A 22,943-nucleotide genomic window follows, 5' to 3' on the forward strand; every position below is an offset into this window, starting at 1 on the left:
ACTAAAACCAGAAGCAGGTGTAATAGAAGGATCCACACTCTGAACTAGAGGAACACCCGGCATAACTAAAGGAGAACATTCTAAATGGGCCAGCAAACACTCCAAAAATATCTCCAACACTGGGGCAGATGAACTTTAAAGAATTAGAGTAGGACCTGCACCACCAACCTGTTCAAAATGAGGCTCATGGGAGAGTCCCCTAGCACTTCTCTTAGACGGGGCTGTACTACGGGGTCGTCCCCTCTCTCAAGTCCGTCCACAACTCGAGGCTCATTCTTTGGGTAAAGGCTCTACACCACTACTCTTATGGGACCTAGTAAACTCCATCTAAGCAGAAAGAACGAAACATATCTCAGAACACAACATATGAAATAAATTCACATGCAGAAAGAATGAAACATAATTGCATCTCACCCTTAACATGTATTTTGTATCATCATTTACTACGTGCCTAGTATGAAAGAGTTAAGCCATAACCGACCTCAAAAGCCAAAATCGGTCCGCTACACTTCGATCCCACGACCTTACTTTTCATGAACAATCTCAAACTTTACTAAAAACATCAAATATAGAATATACGTGTCAAAATAAAACCAACGATTCCCATATTGTCTAATTTTGGTTCGGAGTCAAAATGGATCCCCGAATAAGTTTTCAAAAATAGGATAACATCAAAAATTTATTTCAAAAACATGTTTTCCATATTTTTAGAAATCTACAGTTGAAAACCCAAGTTAAATCGAGTAAAAAATGAGGTTCAAATTGAAGAAAAAGTATTTTTAAGCTTTACCAGGTAAAAATATTTGAAATTCGGGATAAAATAAGGATCAAAGTTGTTTTAGGGTTAAATTGATGAAAAGCTAGTAATTATAAAATAAAAATATTATTCAAGTGAAAAGAAGTGAAATTGGGGTTTAAAATTAAGCTCTAAGATTTTTGGTTTTTTTGAGAAATTAATGAAGAAATTACGGAGAAAAGGGTGAATTCTTACCTTAAATCTGTAATAAAATCAAGAAAATCAAGAAATGAGTGTTAATCTAGCTTCCCAAGCTCTCACAAACTTTATTTTTAAGCCCCTACACTATTTTAGGATTTAACTCTAAAGAGACAAGATGAAAATGAGCAAAATTGGCCAAAAAGAGGTGAAAAGTCTGCTATTTATAACAGATTTTTTTTGCAATATCAGATTTTTTGGTCAATCAAACTTCGATGGTGTGCCCGAGATTCGTTCGGAGTCCGATACATGTAAAAGAATTATGCTCAATATTTCAAACGTGATGACGATATCAGATTTTCAAAAAAATAGCATTTTCACACAGTTGACCCCCAAAATCCGAAATCATAATTTTTCAAACCGAGGATCAAAATGAGATTTTAAAGCCATAAAATCATACCAAATATTCTAACACCCTAAAATCAACATTACGGATCTGCTTGCGAAGTCGTATTTTTCATCCGAGGTCATTTTGATTAAATGTGGGTCCCACACTCATATTTTTAATTTTTTAATTTTTCGACCAATAGGTTGAAATGAGCTTGGGTGCACTGGGACCCAAACCAAAGGTGTACCTAGCCTAAAATCGATATTCCAGAGATGTTGGCATAGTCCGTTCGGTCATCTATCGTACAGATCAAAAGATATCCACATAAGTCCAAAATAAGGCTCTCGAATCCATCAAAAACCACAATATCGCATAAATTATACGAAAATGCATCAAAAATTATTTCAATCACTCCTACACCCCAAAATACCATAATACAACTATGGAGAGGTATAAAATAACAAAATAATATAAAATCACAAATTTCAAATATTTCATCAAATTTCTAGGTCGTTACATAATTTCTAACATACTTCATAGCTGCTTATAATCTCTCCTTATGTTAGGAAAAATAATATACATCCTTAATCTTCTTTGAGGAATCCATTTTTTGGCATCATGGTATATTCATTAATCGTATACCACACATCAAAATTATTAGATGGACAATATGTAGTTCTTGGCTCAGAACCAACTTTGAGGGGAAATTAATCATAATTTATTGGTTTGTGTAACACCTTACAAAATTTTTAGCGTTGTATCTCACCTAGTAGCATATTTAAGAGGCTAGGAACTAGACATATTTCTAGGTTTCAAGAATGAGTTAGCTTCATTTTTAGCTCTCAAACTTGGATTGTCTCTAAATCGATCTTTTTGACCTTAAGTCTTAGTTTTTAAAGTTGATTCATGATCGAAGATGGAAGGAGGGTGGTTCAGAGAAGTTTTAACTTTTTTGGACAAAGGACGAAGCGTGTTTGGATGTTGAAAACAGTGGCCCGACACGAAGTTGGCGCGCCACATTGATTATTGCCTCGGTAAAGTAGTGAACCAATGTGAAGTCGATGCGCTGCATCGATTATCATGTTAATGAAGTAGTAATCCAATGTGATATTGATGCGTTGCATCAGTTAATGCCTCAGGTGCTCAGTTTGAGTTTTCTTGTAAATTTCATGCCAGAAGGGGTATTTTAGTCTATTACCCTCAACTAAACTCCGTCATAACATGAATTAAAAATGTCTTTAGGGCATATTATGCCCCAAACCACTCAAAATCTCTCTATACAAAACCCTAACTTCCCTTCTATAGATCAAGAATTCATCTTCAAAGCCAAGATCTTTAAGAAAGGAGTCAAGGCTAGGGTTTCTTTCTTCAAATTAAAGAACATAAGGTATGTGGGACTACTCTAAAAACCTTAGGAATAAGTTTAAGTGTTTCATCGAGATTAAAAGTATCCCCAACTATGATTTGAAATGAAGTATTCTATATTATCTTCAAAGAGTATGCATCATGGTATCATTTTGATTAAAGTATGTGTCTTGAATCACTTTTCATGGAAATTAAGTAACAACTATATATATATATATATATATATATATATATATATATATATATATATATATATATTTTAATGATTTCATAAAATTTGTAAGATTTATCAAGAGCATGTGTATGAATTCCCTCTCTTGTTGCGAAGTAAAGTTTACATATTCAATACGAATGATTTGGAATGCACGTTTAGAGATTTGAAAGTGATTTTCTAAATATAATGGTGTTTGACATGGTTTATACATGATGAGGGGGAGTTTCTTGCTACAACTACATTATTGTTTAAAAAGGAAAGATTTGCATGTGTTTGACTAAATTGACATGATCACTACATATTTTGAATCTTGCAAATAGATGAACAATGTCTAAGTTTTCTTGAGACTTCAAAGTAATACCTCTATTGAGATATTGTAAATCATGAGTGGTCATGTGCATGTTTTAAATGCGAAGGGCTGTGAATTTGTCATGATATGACTTGCAAGTCAGGGTATGACGATACCCGGTGATAGTATGCCCTTAACAAAATAAATGATGAATGTTTTGAATAAATCGAGAATGAGTTGTAAAGAACTAAAATTGGGCCTAAAGAGAGGTAGATGGTTACCCAAATAAAGCATTTGAGTGTAAGACTCATCGCTGGAAATCGAGTTTGCCGACTCGGGGGATATGATTGGCTAATGCTAGCTAATGTATACTATTCCTTGAGACTCTGGTATACTAGAATAGAAATTTGGACCCCAATTCATGCAGCATAGTTGGATTGGGGGCTTGGCCGCCGAGTTAAGGGCAAATTCCATATAGCCCATGAGATTGTAGAAATGTAGGGTGTACCATCTATCCCAGAATTAAGATATAGCGTGAGTCATGTTTTCAAGGGAAGTCTTTGAAGATTTTAGCTATTGCCCATGTGTTTTATGCTATTATTTGTAATGTTTTGATAAATGCTCTCAATTATTTTGTATTAAAAACATGTTATTTTGAGTTATTTCATATACCAGTACATATGTATTGACCCTCTTTATCTCAGGATTTGAGGAACAATCCTGTGGCCCCATTCAACAGTAAACCAGTTTGCATCGAAGATAGCAGTTGGTGAGCCTTCTTTATTTTGAAAGGCCTGCTATACAGATTTCTATTGTTTCTTCTGTTATGGTCTCCTGGGGGCCTTGTCCCAGTTTTAGATATGACTTGATATGATGTTGGTTATCTGTTTGTTAGAGATTTCACAGACGGTTGTTAAGTGTTATTAGGATTCATGAACTCCATGTTGGGTATGTTATCTTGAAATTAAGTTAAGTGACCATGTTACTGATTATTAGTTATTTGTTGCATTTCTTTATTTTGTATGAACATTGTGTATGATTACCAAATAGAATAGGGGCGCTCGGGCCTTCACGGTTTTGGATTTCCATCACAACCAGGGCCTCTGTTTGGGTCATGACAAACTTGGTATCAGAGCACTATTTATGGTCTCAGGGTGTCTTCAAAATCTCATCGGGTAGAGTCCTGTTTATGTGTGTGTAGCGCTCCACACTTATAAGCAGAAGGCTACAAGACTTTTAGGGATATCTCACTTCTTTCATGACTTAGTTCATGCCATAGAGTTTGTATGTCCCCTAATCAATTATTTCTTGTATCTTAGAAAATTTCTATGCCTCCCCGTAGAATCAACGAATAGAATGCCCAAGCAGAAGAGGTTCGTCCGACACATGGGATGCGAACCCGTAACAGAGCTCACACCCTAGAATTTGTCCTTACTCTGGGAGTTCCTCAAGTCCCGACCTGTCTACTTCAGGCTCCAAGGACCCATGCTAATTATACCCAGCCTCCTCAGAGGGATATTTTGAATTCTGAGTTCAGATAACCATATATATGATCATACAACTTGTAGCCTCTCAGACCTGTCGTTATGAAGATATGGGTTCAGATGTGGTTCGTCTAAAATTACTCGAGTTGGTCAATTAATGAGACTAACCCACCCAGTTTCACTAGCACAAAGGTTGAAGAGGACCCTCAAGGGTTCATTGATGAGTTAGAGAAGGTTTTCAGAGTCATTCACGCGAATGAGGTTGAAAATATAGAGTTGGGAGCCTAGTAACTAAAGAATATAACAAATCAATGGTCTAATGAGAGAGGATTCAAAGGGTGGTGATGCTGAACCATCTGTGTGGGGCGATTTTATGGAAGCTTTTCTAGAGTGTTTCTTTCCCTTGGAATTGAAGGAGTCCAAGGCTGAAGAATTTATGAATTTGAAATAGGGAAAGATGAGCATCAAAGAGTACACCCTAAAATTCAACTAGTTATCCCGTTATGCTCTGGAATTGGCAAGTAACATGAGGGCCCTTACGAGGAAGTTTGCATCTGGTCTCTCAGATGACTTGGTGTTGGAGTGCAAAGAAGCGATGCTGAACATAGACATGTATTTCTCTAAGTTGTATGTTTATATGCAACAGGTGAAGGAGCAGAAAAAAGGGTGACATATGTAAGGGAGAAAGATACACAGGCCAAGAGGGCCAGATCCACAGATTAGAATAATAGTTAGCACCAGGGAGGAAATAATTGGGGTAACAAGTGGGTGCAGTGAAAGTTTTAGAGTAATGCTCCATCTTCAGCCGGCGTCCCCGCACCTAGGCCTTCAGTTGATCATTGATTTCAAAATTTTCAGACTGGCAGTGGGCTCGGTGTGCAGGGTGCTCATTCCCAGGAGAGTGTGGCTCCACCTTTTAAACCATATCCTCGTTACGAAAATTATGGGAAGAATCATTCAGGAATGTGTATCTATGGGGATCGTGTGTGTTAGAATTGTGGTAAATTAGTCCATTTCTAGAAGGACTGCCCCACTATTAGAGAAAATGTGGGAGGTGATAGGCCCCAAGCTAACTGCACGATGCCACCACCACCTTCCAAGGGTGCTACTTCTGCTACCAGAGGCGGTTGCAACCGATTGTATGCTCTGTCTAATCATCCAGATGTAGAGGCTTCACTAGATATAGTCATGGGTACGTTATAAATTTTCTCTCATGATGTGTATGTGTTGCTTGATCCCAGTTCTACTTTGTCTTATGTGACCCCGTTTGTGGCAGTCAGTTTTGGTTTTGAGCCTGAAAATATTCTAGAACCTTTTTCTATTTCTACTCTTGTTGGTGACTCTGTTGTAGCTAGGAAAGTGTACAAAGACTATGTGGTGACTATTTATAAACGTGATACAATAGCAGACCTTGTAGAACTGGATATGGTCAATTTTGATACCATTTTAGGGATGGATTGGCTCCATTCGTACTAGGCCACACTAGATTGTAGAACCCGAAAAGTCACTTTCTCCTTTCCGAATGAACCTGTGATAGAATGGGAGGGGAACTCTTTAGCACCTAAGGGGAAATTCATATCTTATCTCAGAGCCCGCAAACTTATATCTAAAGGTTATTTGTATCATTTGATTTGGGTAAAATATTCTAATACTGAAAGTCCTTCTCTTCAGTCTATCCCTTTAATTAATGAATTTCCGGAAGTCTTCCTTAATGATCCCCCAAGGATACTACCTGATAGAGAGATAGATTTTAGTATTGATCTGTTACCAGACACCCAGCCTATTTCTATTCCACCATATAGGATGGCTCTTCCAGAATTGAAAGAGTTGAAAGAGTAATAAGCAGATCTCCTTGACACGGGTTTTACCGTCCTAGTATTTCTCCTTAGGGTGCACCTGTACTCTTTATGCATAAGAAAGACGGTTCCCTCCGTATATGTATTGACTATTGTCAACTTTATAAGGTTACTGTTAAAAACAAATATCGTCTTCCTAGAATTGATGATCTTTTTGACCAACTTCAAGGTGCTAAGTGTTTATCAAAGATAGAACTTTGTTTGGGGTTTCATCAGTTGAAGGTTAGGGAGGCGGATATCTCCAAAACAGCCTTTCGAACCCGATATGATCATTATGAGTTCTTAGTTATGTCTTTCGAATTGACTAACGGCCCTGCAACTTTCATCGACCTAATGAATAGGGTGTTCCACCAGTTTTTAGATCTGTTTGTCTTAGTCTTCATTGACGATAATTGGTTTACTCTAAGAGCGAGGAGGATCATGCCAGTCACCTCTGAATTATCCTTCAGATCCTCAAAGTGCATAAATTATATGCAAAATTTTCCAAGTGTGAATTTTGGCTGAGTGTTATTGCTTTCTTGGGGTATATTATGTCTAGTGAGGGGATTAAGGTTGATCCCCAAAATATTGAGGCAGTGAGAAAGTGGCATACACCCACGACTCCAACCGACATTCAGAGCTTCTTGAGTTTGGGGGGGTATTACAAAAGGTTCGTAGAAAGTTTTTCTTCCATAGTTGCACCGCTTACTAGGTTGACAAAGAAAAAGGTGAAATTTGTGTGGTCTGACTCCTGTGAGAATAGTTTCAAAAAATTGAAAGATAAGTTGACTACTGAACCTGTTTTGACCCTTCATGAGGGTACAGAGGGTTTCATTGTGTACTGTGATACGTCCCGGGTGGGACTTAGTTGTGTACTTATGCAGCATGGTAAGGTGGTAGCATATGCGTCTAGGAAGTTGAAGGTGCTCGAGCAAAATTTCCCCACTCATGACTTGGAGTTAGCGGTCGTGGTGTTTGTACTTAAAATCTGGCGGCATTATCTTTATGGGGTACATGTTGATATATTTACTGACCTCAAAAGTTACAGTATGTTTTCTCCCAGAAAGAACTGAATCTCAGACAGAGGCCTTGGTTGAAACTGTTAAAGGATTATGACTTGAGCCTGCACTATTATTCAAACAAGGAAAATGTGGTGACTGACGCCATTATTAGGTTATCAATGGGCAGTCTTGCTCATGTTGAGGAAGGAAGAAGGAAAATGGTGAAATATATTCACCGGCTAGCAAATCTAGGGGTCAACTGTTGGATTCCGAAGATGGAGGAGTTATAATTCATGAAATGGCTAAATCTTACCTATGTACTAAAGCAAAGGAAAAGCAGGACGAAGCACCCATCCTGTTGCAAATTAAGATAGATGTGGGTTAACAGAAGGTGATGGCATTTGAAATTGTCGGTGATGGTATTTTGAGGTATCAAGGTAGGTTGTGTGTACCGAATGTGGATGGTTTGCGAGAGAGGATCCTCGATAAAGCTTACACTTCGAGGTATGTTGTTCACCTAGGCTCTCCTAAAATGTGTCATGATCTTAAAACTATATATTGGTGGAATAATATGAAACATGATGTTGTTGATTTTGTTTCCAAGTGTATGAATTGTCAACAAGTAAAAGTGGAACATTTGAGACCAGGTGGTACTTCCCAAGAGATAGCCTTTCCAATATGGAAGTGGGAAATGATCAGTATGTATTTTATCACAGGGCTTTCGAGGTCCCAAAACCAATACAATTCCCTTTGGGTGATTGTGGACCGAATGACCAAGTCAACTCACTTTTTTCCTGTGAGGACGAATTATTCGAGAGATGATTATGACAAGTTGTACATTGAGAAAATAGTTCGTTTGCATGGGGCAATGGTATCCATTATATCCGATCGAGGTATGCAATTCCCTTCGCAGTTTTGGCGATCTTTTCAGAGGGATTTAGGTACCCAAGTGAACTTGAGTACTGCATTCTACCCTCAAACCGATGGGCAAGCTAAGCGCACCATTCAGACCCTTGAGGATATGTTGAGGGCCTGTGTAATTGACTTCAAAGGTAGTTGGGTAGATTATTTACCATTGATAGAATTCGTCTACAATAATAACTACCATTCCAGCATTAAGATGGGTCCCTTTGAAGCACTCTATGGGAGGAGATGTATATCACCAATCGGGTGGTATAAAGTGGGTAAAACCCAATTGTTTAGGACTGAACTTGTTCATCAGGAAATGGAGAAGGTAAAAATCATTAAAGAATGACACAGGATAGCTCAGAGTCGTCAGAAGTCCTATGCCGATGTTAGGAGAAGAGAGTTGGAATTTGAGGTTGGTAATTGGGTATTTCTCAAAGTCTCTCCTATGAAAGGTATCATGTATTTTGGAAAGAAGGGAAAGCTTAGTCCTCGTTATATAGGACCATACCAGGTTATGAGAAAGATAGATTGGGTTGACTATGAAGTAGATTTTCCCACGAGTTTGGGTTCTATACATCCCGTGTTCCACGTGTCTATGTTAAAAAAGTGTATTAGAGACCATTCCTTGGTGTTACCTATATAGGAAATCAATGTGAAGGACTCTTTGTCATATGAGCAAGAACCTGTTGCTATTCTGGATTGCCAAGTATGGAAGTTGAGAAGCAAGGAAATAACTTCAGTTAAAGTGTTGTGGAAGAACCAAAAGGTTGAGGAAGCTACATGGGAGTCGGAGAACGATATGCGTGCAAGATACCCAATCTCTTTGATCCGGTGGATGATGATATAGAAGGTACAATCCTTCCCCTATTCTTTTAATTTTCTTTTCAGTAAGACTAATCGTGCCTAGCTGTATTCCGTGCCATCATTCAGGGACGAATGATCCCAAGGGGGGGATAATTTAAAACCTCGCAAAATTTTCAGCGTTGTATCTCACCTAGTAGCATATTTGAGAGGCTAGGAACTAGAAATCTTTCTAGGTGTCAAGAATGACTTGGCTTTATTTTTAGCTCTCAAGCTTGGATTGTCTCTAAATCGATATTTTCGACCTTAAGACTTAGTTTTTAAAGTTGATTCATGATCGGGGATGGAAAGAGGGTGGTTTGGATAAGTTTTAGATTTTTTGGGCAAAGAACGGAGCGTGTTTGGATGTTGGAAGTAGTGGCCCAACACAAAGTTGGTGCGCCGCATCGATTATCGCATCGGATAAGTAGTGAACCAATGCGAAGTCGATGCGACATATTTATTATCGCATCAATGAAGCAGTGATCTGATGTGATATCGACGTGTCGCGTCGTTTAACGCCCAGTTTGCGTTTTCTTGTAAATTCCATGTTAGGAGGGGTATTTTTGTCTATTACCCTCTACCAAACTCCTTCATAACATGAAATTAATACGTCTTTAGGGCATATTATGCCCCAAACCACTCGAAATCTCTCTATACAAAACCCTAACTTCCCTTCCATAGATCAAGAATTCATCTTCAAAGCCAAGATCTTCAAGAAAGGAGTCAAGGCTAGGGTTTATTTCTTCAAATTAAAGAACATAAGGTATGTGGGACTACTCTAAAAACCTTGGGCATAAGTTTAAGTGTTTCATCGAGATTAGAAGTATCCCCAACTATGATTTGAAATAAAGTATTCTATATTATCTTAAAAAAGTATGCATCATGGTATCGTTTTGATTAAAGTATGTGTCTTGAATCACTTTACACGAAAATTGAGTAACAACTATATATATATGATTTATGAAATTTGTAAGATTTATCGAGAGCATATGTATGAATTCCCTCTCTTGTTGCGAAGTAAAGTTTACATATTTAATACAAATGATTTGAAATGCATGTTTTGAGATTTGAAAGTGATTCTCTAAATATCATGGTGTTTGACATGGTTTATACGTGATGAGGGGGATTTTCTTGCTACAACTACATTATTGTTTAAAAAGGAAAGATATGCATGTGTTAGACTAAATTGACATGATCACCACATGTTTTGAATCTTGAAAATAAATGAAAAATGTCTAAGTTTTCTTGAGACATCAAAGTAATACCTCTATTGTGATGTCATAAATCTTGAGTGGTCAGGTGCATGTTTTAAATATGAGGGGCTGTGAATTTGTCATGATCTGGACTTGCAAGTCAGGGTATGACGATACCCGGTGATAGTATGCCCTTAACAGAATAAATGATGAATGTTTTGAATGCATGGGGAATGGTTTTTAAAGAACTAAAATTGGGCCTAAAAAGAGGTAGATGGTTACCCGAAGAAAGCATTTGAGTGTAAGGGCTCATTACCGAAAATCGAGTTTGCCGACTTGAGAGATATGATTGGCTAATGCCAATGTATACTTGTCCTTGAGACTCTGGTATACTAGAATAGAAATTAGAACCTCAATTCATGCGGCACACTTGGATTGGGGGATTGGCCATCGATTTAAGGGTGGATTCCATATCGCCCATAGGATTTTAGAAATGTAGGGTGTACCATCTATCTTAGAATTGAGATAAAGCATGCGTCATGTTTTCAACGGAAGTCTTTGAAGATTTTAGCTATTGCCCATGTGTTTTACGCAATTATGTGTAATGTTTCGATAAATACTCTTAATTATTTTGTATTAAAAACATGTTATTTTGAGTTGTTTCACATACCAGTACATATGTATTGACCCCCTATATCTCAGAATCCGAGGCATAGTCCTGTGTCCCCATTTAGAAGTAAACCGGTTCGCGTCAAAGATAGTAGTTGATGAGACTTCTCTATTTCGGAAGGCCTGCTATGTAGATTTCTATTGTTTCTTCTATTATGGTCAACTGGGGCCTTGTCCTAGTTTTAGATATGACTTGATATGATGTTGGTTATCTGTTTGTTAGAGATTTCGCAAATGGTTGTTAAATGTTATTAGGATTCATGAACTCCATGTTGGGTATGTTATCTTGAAATTAAGTTAAGTGACCTCATTACCGCTTATTAATTTTTCTGTATTTCCTTATTTTGTATGAATATTGTGTATGATTACCATTTAGAATAGGGGCGCCCGGGCCTTCACGGTTTGAGATGTCCGTCAAGTCCAGGGTCTCGGTTCGGGTCGTGACAGTTTGATGCTTACAAGTAATTTTGTATATAATATATCATATTTCAAACCAACACATGGTGTTTTAATCTCATTAGCAATGGTTCAACTATTTATCAAACGCATTCAATGCCAAACCATCATCATCAAGATGAATTGTCTTGATTACACAGTATGAAAATTATGTTCTTAACTCAATTTATATTGAGCAAGTAATTTTATGAATGTCGAACTGCAGGTTGACGATAAACGTACAAGTGATCATCTTATATCGATGCATCTTGATAGATCACATGACTAGTGAACGGGCCTATATTCACCTTTTATACTTTTCAGATATTGAGGAATCAAATCCCAACATTATTTGGTCCAACCAACTTATCATGAGAACAAGCCATATTAAAATTTCATGAAGAATTTTTTAGCTCTTCAATATGTTTAATACTCACTATGCACATCTTTGGGATGTCGTAATCATTCATGTCAATTTATGAACTTTTGTACTAGTAAACTCCAAGTTTACCATGATGTGTACTTTTTTCTTTAGTAAATTTCAGATTTATTATTACATGATTAAATTTCAGATTTACTACTTTAGAAGTAGATTTCAAAATAACTCTTCTCAAGTATTCTGCCTCTTTGGGAGCTGAGTTGTGATACCACCACAACCAAGTGAACGTTTGTATTGATAAACTTTTCTAAATATTATCACATTCACCCAAGGAAATGTGTCTATACTTATAACAATCAAAATCTTCATTCCTCAGGAATAGAATATAATTGTTTCTTAAACGTATCAAATTATGATAACTTATAACCTCTTTCAAAATATTGCTAATTCAAGAGAAAATTGAGGTGTGCATATGATGTAGATAATTTTTCTCTAACATATATTATATTCATAATAAGCATGTGAAAATACTATCACATTTGATGATTATTATCACATTGTTCCTCCATACTTATATCAGTGCATTTAATCACTTGTCTTCTTTCTGACATATTATGCACTGCTACCACATTCCTTTCAAGAGTGAAGCAAGTTATCAACTTTCGAATTCATCATATATTTCTACCATATTCACTTCATGGAATAGAGCATATCAATGAGATATGTTTCATGACTTTTCATCAATCACCTATTATTTTGCCTTAGCCATCATAATATCATCAATATGGTGTATTGGGATTCAAACTCAATATCTTATCCATATAAAGGCGTCTTAGGCTATAACTCGATGGGACTTGGACCCAAAATCTTATCATCATGATGCATTAAAACTTTTAACCCAATATCTTACCCTCTTAATGAGATGAGACTTAAATTTATCATCATATCTTTTAACAATATTGTTCTTCATGAACAAATTTAAAGCATATGTTATTTAAAACCAATTAATTTTTTTATCAAATTCAATAAGAATTATATTAGTAGTAAAAGACAAATAACATAAGAAATTACTAATCTTGAAATTATCATTAGATTTATAATCTCACATTGTTTATCAGAGTCTCGTGCCGATAACATGTTATGAAATATAAAGTAATAATAATAATAGAGAGAGAGGAGAGAGTGATTATTATTTCTTTTGAGAGGTTCTTCAGGAGTCTTTTACAATGAAGGAAACCCTTCTATTTATAGGGAAAATTATTACTCCTAGTTTCTCTCTAATAGATAGATATTTCATATCCTAATAGATATCAAATAGATCTGGATAGATTTATCTATATTCTTGATAGACATTCACTATAATATAAATAAATTTATAATATTTTTCTTATTTTTTAATTTTGCAAATATAACTTGGAGTATTTAAAATTCTTATGGCCAAACATCAACTTGGAATTATATTTGACATAAGTGTGTGGTTGAATTAGGTTAGTTGCATGAAAGGACAAGAGGGACTTTTTCAAATATGACCATCTTTGTTAGGTAGATCTTTATTTTTTCCCTAAATGGTAAACCAAAATATCAAGATAAAGTAGGTGTTTGACTATAAAAATTTAAATTTTTGAAATTAGAGTTGGAGTTTGAATTGAAGTTGAAGTTGTGTTTGTCCATGAATATAATTAGAGTTGTTTTTGAATATGGTCATCTTGCTAGGCAAATCTTTCATTTCTTTTTGTGTAAGGGATCATTTGGTTGGAATACAAGTTATGCTAAAATTAATTATGATGGGATAGGTTATGACAGAATTAATTAAGTTAGAATTATTTCTTATTGAGTGTTTGGTTTATTGTATTCAAAATAATATGCATTGTATAATTTTAAGAATACGTTAATTGATTACAAAAATATTCTCACTGTATTTAGTTTTTTTAGCGTAATTTATTTTCAAGCTTTAAATATTCATTCTTAAAAATAAACTTTCATCTTATTTAGCTTAATTTATTTTTTTTGTGTGTACTACACCCCTTTTTTACCAAAACAATAAGTTGATTTTAAGTTCCAAAAGAATTTTTATTATTAAGTGAAAAAATGAAGATTTATTTCAAACAGGTCTTTTTATATTCAAAACTCAGAGTCGCCACTTGGCATAAATCGAATGTGCCAATTCACCCTTGGATATCTCTTTTCAAAATGCTTTTGACTCTTTAAAACTGATCCGCGAATAGAGATTCCGGTTAAGGAATTCTGCTGACCGAGGGGAAGGTGTTAGGCACCTCTCTATCCCGTGGTTCGACAACGGTCGCTTGGTGGAGCATATCGGCTAATTTGATACTATAAAATGTATAAACCACATAAACACATAAAAACAAGCAAACAAACAAATCAAACAAAATTCAAAACTAAAATAACGTCCAGTCTGAATTTATTGTCCCAAAAATAAAAAATATGAAAATATAAATTCTATTCTAGGCTAATCCTAAACTATGCTCCAATGCTTTACCCGATGCCTCATGCCTTCATCACGGACGTCCTACGAGTACAAAATACTTTGGGGCATCCCCGGATGAATAAGTACTATATGACCTCGGGGCATCCCCCGACGAATGAATACATATTCAAATCTTATGCGATAAAGTTGAAAGAACCATTCAGATGTACATGTAGACATTCAACAAAATACCATTCCCAAAATTTGCCTACCCGACTTAGCATTTGCCTACTAGTTTCGATCTAAAACGTGATGATATCAAACTTAGCAAATTCGATAACTATTTTGCATCAAACAAACATCAATTAATCAATACGAACTAATCACGTTCATTTTCCATCCATTTTCAATTCTCACCCCTCAAATCCATTCTCAACATGATTAAACCAATTGAATACGCAATCCACCAATCAAGTTTTCACATCAAAATCCAACATCAACCAACACACAACGAAGATTCAAACATACCAAACACATAAAGCATTCATAATTACATAAAAATTAGAGGATGGAAATATATAATTAGACCTTCCGAATGCTCTCGATTGATTAAAAAGAGAATAAAAACTTGTCCCGAAACCTCGAAGAATACCAAAATCCCGACTATGATCCAACTCCAACACGATAATTTTTGAAATCTAATTCAAACCAAACACACGAAGATAGATGAACAACCTTGGACGACGATACCTAAAACCAAATGAAATACCAACACTAACACGATTCCAGATTAGTTTTTGGAAAAAAATGGAATTGGTGGTACCGTCTGCCGGTGGGTTTTACCAGAACAGTAGCAGGTTTCATCGGTGATGTTTATTAATGGTAAATTCAAAATATTTCCGACGAAAAGCTCACCTTAAATAGTCAATAAGTGTTGGGTCTTCTCCCTCTCTCTTAATTTTTATCTCTCTCGAAGAAACTTGTGTATGCATTCTCGGTGGTGTATAGGTGTGTGAATGCCTTTTCTGGTGAGGTTTATATTTTCCAATGACTTTGTGGGTGTGGGGGGGGGGGGGCTCTGGTAATTGTATGTGTTCGTCGGCGAGTGTGTGTTCACTTTCTGGTTAGTTTGAGAGGCGTATGTGTGTGTATAGTGTTAAAGAATGTATTCTGTGTGCTGTGTTTATGGTGATCCTTATGGAGTCCCCCTTTTGTGTGTATTCTCCCCTCATTGTATATGTATTGCATGTGTATATATTCTCAAAAGGATAAGAAATTATGATCTAGGGGTGGGGGTAGGGGGTACGTGGGGTATAGGGGTAGGGGTTGGGTGAGTGGTTTGAGTTGGTTGAGATAAAATTAGTTAAAATAAGGGAATATTAGGGATTCAATTTGTTAGTATTTGTTATATTTGTTTGCTTTTGGGGAAAGTGTAGAATGGGTGGGGGTACGTGGTAAGGTGAGACAAAAAATGTATAAATTGGATTTTTGGGAGGGACAAAATTAGTTATCTACATCTTGCCCCTTTTTGGGTGTAAACATAAACTGTTTTCAGATAAAAAAGTAGGAAACGAGACCAAATTTTGACCCAACCATTATTCAAGAAAAGAAACAGAAGGAAGAAGGGAAACTAGGTTTTGACTTAGGACATCCTACCTGCCCAAGTTATGAGGGAATCAAGTCACATGTATCTCAAAGGGTTGGAAGGATAGGGACTATGCTGAGTTGGAGAGTCGAGTGAGGCCCTGTTGAGGTTTCGGTCCGCAACTCTGTTATTTCATCAAAAAATGAAAATTACAAGTTAAAAAGATAACTGAATTTACTAAATCTTATCTATGCAGCTTCTCTAGACTCTTGACTTGAGTTTTATCACCCTGTTCTTTGGGTGGGATCCCGACTTGCTATTTCATCTCCCTGTTCTCCATGCGGGCTCCTGACTTGCAATTTCTTCAACTTGTTGCTTGACTTTCAATTTCTTCACCTTGTTGCTTATTTTTCAACTTCTTCACCTTGTTGATTGATTTTCAACTTCTTTACTTTGTTGCTTGAAATTTATTTATTCGCCCTATTCTTTTGGTGGACTCCTTAAATCACATCAAAACTAGAAAGAAAATTATTCCAAATAAAGATTATTATAAAGAGAGATTCCATTTGCCGGAAAAGTAAAGTTCCAACAACAGGAATTAGAATTTTTTCCCCAGTTTATCATCAGATGACTTTTGTGAATGTCAAATCCAATCATAATTACTTGTATGTTGCAATGATGAATCAAGACTCTGACCAAGAAATGCATCTCTTGAGAGTAAAATTAAATGATTAAGATTAGATAGTGCGACTTCTAAGAATTAAAGTGAGTAATTCCGACTAAAAAGTTCGTCTTCTAGAGATAAAGGTTTAAGTTAGGAAGTGTGCCATTTGACAAATGAAAACTGACAAGGAAGTGCATCTTCTAAGGGTTAAATGCAATGAATCGACCAGGAAGCGCATTTTCTAGGAGCCAAAGGGAATGACTCGACTAGAAAATACATTTTCTAGGAATCAAGGGGAATGAGTCGACCAGGAAGTACACGTTCTAAGAATTAAAGGGGATGAATTGACTAGGAAGTACATCTTCTAAGAATCACGAGGACTGACTCGACTAGGAAGTACATCTTCTAGGAATCAAAGGGACTGATTTGACTAGGAAGTACATCTTCTAGGAATCAAGGGGACTGACTCGAGCAGGAAGTACATCTTCTAAGAATCAAGGGGACTAACTCAACCAGGCTGTACATCTTCTAGGAATTAAGGGGATTGACTCGACTAGGAAGTACATCTTCTAGGAATCAAGACTTAAGTTAGGAAGTGCATCACCTAACAGGTAAAATTTGAATTACCCAATTAAGGAAGTGCATCTCTTTATCAATGCTGCTTGGATTACCAAAACAAAGAAGTGCGTATCCTTACCAATAATGCTTGAATTACCCAAACAAGGAAGTGTGCCTCCTTACAAATGCCACTTAAATTACCCAAGCAAGGAAATGCGTCTCCTTACAAATGTTGCTTGAATTATAAAAACAAGAAAGTGCATCTCCTTACAAATGTCACTTTAATTATCCAGACAAGAAAGTGCGTCTCCTTACAAATTTCACTTTAATTATCCAGACAAGAAAGTGTGTCTCCTTACAAATGCTGTTTGAATTATCCAAAACAAAAAAATGGGTCTCCTTATAAATTCCACTTGAATTACTCAAGGAAATGCCTCTCCTGGACAAGGAAGTGTGTCTCCTAGAGATATTGGGTTATGAGTTTTACCATGATTTTGATTACCAAAACTGTGCAACAATATTGCTTTCTGCATTTGTAGAAGTGAGGCATTGCAACCCTTGATATTTAGGCGTTGAAATCCTTGATTTGAAGGTAATATGTGTTCCTATTTCATACAAAGAAAGCTTATGAGTTTAAAAACATGGTGGCTGGCTTGTGGCTTTAGCTTTCGCAACAATCACTCTTGACCTTGTTGAATTTAGTCTTGCTTCCAACCATTAGCATATGTCATTGATTTGCTACATCATTGACCCAAACGAGGTATCTCTGCTTTGCCATGCTCCTAGATAAACCCTTTGAACCTTGGTATTTTCATGAATTCCTAGACGTGTTTGTTGACAAAACTTTCTGTATGCCTTATTTCGACTCACAGTCGTGTCTTTTTCATGTGCTGGACTTTCTGTCTTGCTTTGTACAATTGAAAAAGTTGGTAGCCAGTTTTGAAAATTTTTCTCACTTGTTTTGACATGGACTTGACTCAAAGACAAGAGAAAAAATGACAATAATTTTTTATTTGGATAACTAACTAAAGAAAATAAAATAAAAATAAAGAGATGAAAGAAAAGACAATGAATGTTCCCATTTGAAACAAAGAAATGAAAAATTTATCTAAAAATGACAGTTAACTCTAATGATTATGACATGCATTTTGAATTAAGCTGTCTAATCTTTCCTTCCAAACTTTCTACCAATTGTTGTTGAGTTAATGGCCTTAAAACTGAGTAGCTTCCTCAGGTCAATTTCATTAAGACCTCATTCGGCTAGTGGCGCCTTGAAGGGTTTTCGCCAACAAACCTCTCTCATTTTTTTCTCAGCTCACTATTGTCTTATGGTGTCCGTGAGGATTTTTCACCAATCAGACTAATTTTCATTTCTCTCAACTCACAGTCGTCTTATAGTGCCCAAAAGGGTTTTCACTAATAAGACTCTCTCATTTTATTTCTCTCCACTTACCATTATCTTATGGTACCCGTGAGGGTTTTCACCAATAAGACTCTCTTATTTTATTTCTCTCCTGATTTCTTATGCTGAGGAAGACAAGTAGTTTCCAAAATGCATCATCATATCCATTGAATGTTTAGCCTTAACATTCTCAAAGATTGATCTGAAGGTCTTTCTTTGGTTGTAACTTGACTTTTGGATAAGGTTAAAAAAAAGGATGGTATGAGGCCCAAACGACACTTGAAGTGGGGTGGGACTTACAACTTTTGGAATCGACTCAAATAATGAGGATTAACACATGCCCCAGTTTCTTTTGACTGGGTAATTCTAAATTGTTCATTTAGTTGGACCGAGCCCAGAGTAGGGCAGCCTACGTATCTCACTCTCGAGAGAGGAGAATCAGGTCACACGTAGTTCCGACAACTTATTTTTTATCGCTTGATTCTCATTTCTTTTTTCTTCTTTTTTTGCTTTTATTGACTATTTTTTTTCCTTTTAGGACCTTTATGACTCTATTTTTCTTGACGCTTTTTTCTTTCTTTCTTTTGACACACTATTTCTTTTTCACTTTTTTTTGAATTTTTTTGACTATTCTTTTACTCGACACCATTTTTTTTTTAACTTTGTTGACTCTATGTTGATTCCAAAAGAGGGGTGTGAAAAAAAATAGAACTAAAGCTCAAATGAGGTAAACAAAGGATGACACAATATTTGGATAGGAAAATGAAATTCCTTCGTCATATCAATCTTTGAAAAATGCAAGTACATATCATGCAATATAAAAGTAAAAGATGAAGATCATTTGTGATATTTTTTTACAACATTAACTTTAACTAAGCCTGTGCGTCACTACTTCTTCTACGCTTGTCCAACATACAACTCCACTTTTGTTGTACATTCCTCATATTGAATGACTCATGATTTCGTATGTTTCTCTTGATATAGTATCGCGCGTCCAATTATTTGACCTAATTGAAACATGTCTTTTAATTGATGACCAAGTTATTCCTGTGATTCCCAAAATAATTGCCTTAAATTTGAAAGAAGTCTTCATCATGTCACCAAATGTCTCAGCACTCTACTTATTTTCTCATGTGCTTTTTTCTAATTTTAGCCCTCTGATTCAAAATTCATACTCAAATTGGATTTGAAGATGTAGCTAAAAATTTCGCAAACATGTCATTTCACTAGAGCCAACATAAAATGTACTATGTAAAGAAAACAACAAACAACACATATTTAAAACACAAAGAGAAAAGGGACACTCTATTTAGTTAAAATGAAAGATAAAAGGGTTTGAACATAAATGAAAAAGGGACAAAACAAGATAGATCCCGAACTACAACCCTGAAATAATTCGGATAACAGAAAAGAAAATAAAACAAACTACCAGACCCCTTCCTAGTAAGGAGAGGAGTGACTTCCCAATGGCTGAGCTTGACATCTTAGCCACTGGTTAGCATATCAACATGACTAAAACTTTCCTCACTGTCAATGGTCTGAACCATAATTGATTTATCTTTTCTATTTCTCTTTCCAAAACAAGATAATCTTTAATTCTGTGACCCTGAACATTAGGATAAAAAACTTCTTAATTGCGGGTCAGGAGTATACCCAAGGAGAAGAGTGATCATGCCCCGCAGTACCAATCTGTAGAATAAACTAGCATACAACTCTCAAATTGGTGTGAAACTATCTCTCGACTTCAACCTTATTTCATTGTTTAGCTTGGGTTAAAAATTGGGTCTAGAAGGGCTTTGGTATGTTTGTGGAGTTGGAGGGTGACTCTGAGGAGTTGGTGCGTGCCATTGTAGGTAAGATGGGGGTTGAACATGTGGTTGTACACTATACACTAGATATGGGGTAAAGAAATGGAGTATAATGGATTTTGGGAGAAATTTTGAGCCTGAGGGTAACGACGACGTGGTCTTCTTGACCGTGCCCACTGTCCAACTACAATAGCAGATACATTTTCCTCATTCTTCTTTCCCCTAACACTTCCTGAACCCTTTTGAATTAGTTGAGTAGTTGCTTTCAATGTTGCAAAACACACAATGCGACCGGTCTTAATTCCATCCTCTATTATCTCCTCCATTTTAAGAACCTCAATAAATGGTATGCCTAATGCAGGTAACAAGTGTTGATAATATATTTCATCTTGCACTTGAATCAACACATCCACTATTTTGCTTTCTTTTATTGGCGGTTTCACCCTAACAACTTGTTCACGCCATCAAATCGCATACTCTTTGAAACTTTCAGTACTATTCTTCTTCATGTTAGTTAGGGATTTCTCATGAGGAATCAAATCCATGTTGTCTTGGAATTGTTGCACGAATTCATTAGCTAGGTCATCCCAACTAATCCACTTATTGATTTCTTGGTCAACAAACCATTCCAAAGCTAGGCCTGAAAGACTCTTACCGAAATAAGCCATGTGCAATTCTTCCTTCCCTCCAACTCCCCTTAATTGGATACAAAACACCTCAAATATGCTACTAAGTCACCGTTCCCATCATATTTCTCAAACTTTGGCATTTTAAAGCCAAAAGGAAGATTAACACCTAAAAACATGAACAAATTTTTATATGAGACACTTTTATACCCACTAAGTCCTTGAAAATTCTTCATAGCCAATTCTAAACTTCTCAATTTTTTGGTCATTTCCTCTTGTTCTTCTTTCATAACAGGCTTTCCAGCATTAAAACAAAATCCAGGTGGATGAGTGTAGCCATATGGACCAGTCGACTTAAATATGGGCTTGAGAGGACAATGTTGATCACCAAAAATATTCAATACAAGGTCACTTGTAGAGTGAGGAATCATAACCATTTGATTGACATTAAAAGGAGGAGCTTCAGGTGGGGGTGGCGCCGCATAAACATGAACAGTAGGTATATTCGAGCATGTGGTAACTTTGTGTTGAGGAGTGAGGAAATGAATATTAGAAGTGTTTGGATATCATTGCCCCAGAGTAGTCCCTGATACATGTTGTGGTATGTCAACAAAAATAGAAAATTGTGCATGTGACACGGGAGACAAGCTTGAAAGATATTCCAGATTATCAATGGGAAAGAGAGAAGGTGGCAGCCTATTAGCCTAAGCTCGATTCATTTCTATCATTTGCTGCCTTAATTTTTGAATCTCTTTATTAGCTCCTAAATTCTCATTTCTTGAATTCTCTATCTGATTAGTGACAACAATCTCGGTATTCTTGTTGGCCATAATTTTCTCTTTGACTTGATGCAATATTGAGGACCAACCAAAACGCCATAAACTAACCATCTTAAACTAACTGGATAAGAGATAACAAATGCATTAGAGTTCAACAACTTTTTCAAAACTCTTTTTCTGCTTTTCTTTTGAAAAGATCACCGAACCCAAGAAGGGTGCCTACATATCTCACTCCCGAGAGAGAAGAATCAGGTGTACGTAGTTCATGAAGTTTTGGCACGACATGGCTAATCCAACTTTTTCATTTTTGAAACTTTGAGAACAAAACAAAATAACAAATTGTCAAAAGAATTGACAAAAATCCTTTTGAATTTTTCAATTTTTCAATCCCTATACAAAATGAAACCTATGATTACCAAAGAAAAATCTTTTTGGGATTTTCGATTTTAAATTTCATACGAAAATGAATCTTCAATCTATTAAAGGAAAATCTTTTTGTATTTTTTTTAAAGATGTATATGAAACACCTACTCCAAATGAAGAGTGAAAACCTTTTTGAATTTTTTTAGATTCCTCTACAAAATGAAACCTATAATTACTAAAGAAAATTTTTTCTTTGGGTTTTCAATTTTGAATTTCATACGAAAATGAAACTTGAAACTATTAAAGAATTTTTTTTTTGTAGTTTACCTACCCTAAATAACGAATGAAGAAAATCTTTTTGATTTTTTTGAAATAAGATCCCCGAACCTACAATAGGATGCCTACGTATCTCACCCTCAAAAAGGAAGAATCAGGGGTGCGTAGTTCGTCCAGATTGGACATTTAAGGATTAAATAACCGACTGAACCCTGACTTAAGAGACACGACCACAAACACACAATGCAAAACGTCAATAAAATCTTTTTGAGTTTTCAAGTTGACACTTCACATAAAAATGACACCAACAACTATGATAGGATTTTTTCTTTTGATATTTTCATTATATGAAATGTACAAAATTCTATCATCTTTTGCATTTTTTTTTTATAAAAAGCTCCTATTGAAAAAAAAAAACTTTTTGGACTTTTAGAATTGTGAATGCTTACTAAAGAAACAAAAGGAAAATCTTTTTTATATTTTTATTTTTGACAAAATGAGTGCAAAAGATAAAAA

At 35.8% G+C, this 22,943-nt stretch overlaps 1 pseudogene; it reads left to right on the top strand.

Moving 5' to 3' along the window:
- Window positions 1-5,754: 5,754 nt before the first annotated feature.
- Window positions 5,755-22,943, top strand: part of LOC107846741 — a 48,687-nt pseudogene continuing 31,498 nt past the window's right edge.

The sequence above is a fragment of the Capsicum annuum genome, chromosome 11 (genome assembly GCF_002878395.1).
Source record: "Capsicum annuum cultivar UCD-10X-F1 chromosome 11, UCD10Xv1.1, whole genome shotgun sequence".
Classification (NCBI taxonomy): Eukaryota; Viridiplantae; Streptophyta; class Magnoliopsida; order Solanales; family Solanaceae; genus Capsicum; species Capsicum annuum.